The 2500-nt window shown below is 31.5% G+C and overlaps 1 protein-coding gene across 6 annotated transcripts in view; it reads right to left on the reverse strand.

Moving 5' to 3' along the window:
* LOC119595823 overlaps positions 1–2500 on the reverse strand; it is a 148832-nt gene that overhangs the window by 47308 nt on the left and 99024 nt on the right. For 4 of the 6 annotated variants that reach the window (XM_037945002.1, XM_037945004.1, XM_037945001.1 and 1 more), the window contains exon 3: positions 1–61. This exon is cut by the window's left edge and continues 72 nt beyond it. The exons of the other annotated variants lie outside the window; for them this stretch is intronic. The gene's annotated coding sequence lies outside the window, so the exon portion shown is untranslated. The remainder of the gene's footprint in view (positions 62–2500) is intronic. 6 annotated transcript variants of the gene reach the window in all.

Here is a 2500-nt window from a genome sequence, read left to right on the forward strand (position 1 = left end):
TGTGACTGTCTCCACGCCTCAGCAACGGGTCACAGGGCGGCCGGGAGTCATGCCTCTGGTTCTGGAGAGAGAGAGAGAGAGAGAGTTGTAACGGGGCGAAGGCTTGGAGGAATGAGCAATGCAGTGCACAGCACACAAGAATATATCTGTCTGTCTATGTATATATCGATCGATCGATTGATCTGTTTGTTTGTTTGAGTGTCTGTCTGTCTACCTACCTACCCATCTATCAAAACTTTAGCCTAAATCATTCAACTCTCTTTCTATTTTCCTCTTTATCAAACTCCCTATCTGTCTATCTGTTTATCGATGTATTATCATTATTATCATCATCAATAATAATAATATATCCTTATTATTACCATAATCATCATCATCATTATTATTATAATAATAATTATTATTATTGTTGTTATTATTATCATTGTTCTTTTTCTTCTTCTTCTTCTTATTATTATTATCGTTATATTATTATCCTCCTCCTCATCATCATCATCATTGTCATCATCACCACTGTATTAAACGATTATATTACTTTCACATCATCATCATCATCATTATTATTACTATTGCCATTATTGTCGCTATCATTATTATCATCATTATTATTACTACTACTGTCATTATTATTATTATCATTATTAGTAATTCTATGGTCATTTATTATTATTATTATTATAATTATCATTATCATCATTATCCTCCTCCTCATCATTATTATTACTACCATCACGATTTATTATTATTATTATTATTATTATTATCATTCTTAAAATCTTTCTGACTGGCTACCCAGCTGCGGTCCACTGGGGATTCGCACAGCCGTCCATCGAACTTGCGTGTGCGTGTGCAGTTACCTCCACTTCTTTATATCATGTAAAACGCTTGTGTGTCCCAGTGTTCCTTTTCTAGCTATATTTCTATGAATGTTCATCTATTAGAAATATACACTCTTATGTCAAGAAAGGCGAACCATTTCTGTATTTCGACCCTCGTGCCATAATCCTCATGAAACAGTCTGCGAAGATGCACCAAAACGGTGAATTATAACTTCCCTTATCGCACATGGAATAATTAAAGACTTACTGACTTCTTTGATCCTTTGGGATGCCATTAGACCGGAGTACACGGCACTTGTATGATCACGTGATACGTTATATTAAACAGTATTTATATTTAATTTTGTATATTACTTGACTAAATTTAAGGCTAATCTATAATCTCCGACATAATTGTGAAATTTCGCTTAAAATTTAAGATGACTGACCGAACTGCATTTATCTTTTATTTTCTTTTCACCCCCCCTTTACTTTAAATTTTAAATTTTTCCCCTTATTATTTCCTTTCCCAATAATTTTTAAAAATTATATTTTTTTTTTGTTTTTTATTACTTTTTTTTTCTTTTCTTTTCTTTTATTTTTTTTTTTTTTTCCCTCAATTCAGTCATCCCCCGAAAACGATTAAACCTCATTCAATATTTTTTTTTCCCATTTCGACTTTTTTCCCTTTTATTAACTCATGCTTATTTATTACTATTAAAAAACTTTTTATTTTTTTTTAAAATTATTAAAATTTTTTTTAATAAATTTCCCCTTATATTATTTTATAAACCCCCATTTTTTATTTTTTTAATTTTTTTAATCTTAAAAACCCTTCACGGGCTAATTTCCCAGGGGAAATTCCAAAAACAACTTTTGTCTTGATTTCCCCCTTCTTTATAGAAAACCCCTTTTTTTCCCTTTCCCCTTTTCATATATTTTTAAAAAATTAAAAATTTTCTTTTTTAAGAAAGGCAAACCATTTTCTTTTTTTCCCCTTTTTCCCCCCCCCTCTCGGAAAACCCCCCCCTTTTTTTTTTTTTAAAAAAAAGGGGAAAATTGTTTAACTTTTTTCCCTTTTGGGGATCCTTCCCCAAACCCCCCCCCTTTTTCCAAAAATTTTAAAAAAAAATTTTTTAAAAAAAATTTTTTTTTTTTTTTTAAACCCCAAAAAAAAACCCCCACCCCCCCCCCCAAAAAAAACCCCTTTTTTCAAAAACCCGACCCTTTCCCCCCCTTTTTCCCTTTTTGGGTTTTTTTCTAATCCCTTCCCAGCTATTTTTTAAAAACTATTCTTTAAAAAAATTTTTTCCTTTTTTTTATTAAAAAATCCCTTTTTTAAATTTTTTTATTCCCCTTTTTCTCCTCTTTCCTTTTTCTTAAAACCCCTTCCCTTTCCCTTTCCCAAAATCCCCCCTCCTCGTTTAAAATTTTTGTTTCCCTTTTTCTTCTTCCTCCCCCCCCCCTTTTTCCCCTCTCCTCCCTCTCCCCTTTCCCTCTCTTTCTCTTCTTCTCTCTCCCTCTCTCTCCCTCTTTTTTTAGTAAAAAAGTTTTAAAAATCCAACTTTTTGATGTGGATTTATTTTTTCAAATTTTAAATTTTTTTCTTTTTTTTTTTTGATTTCTTTTTTTTCCATCTCCCCGTCTGTCTATAAAACTCTCCGTAAGAAACCTTACTTGTT

This window comes from Penaeus monodon, chromosome 36 (assembly GCF_015228065.2).
Source record: "Penaeus monodon isolate SGIC_2016 chromosome 36, NSTDA_Pmon_1, whole genome shotgun sequence".
NCBI lineage: Eukaryota > Metazoa > Arthropoda > Malacostraca > Decapoda > Penaeidae > Penaeus > Penaeus monodon.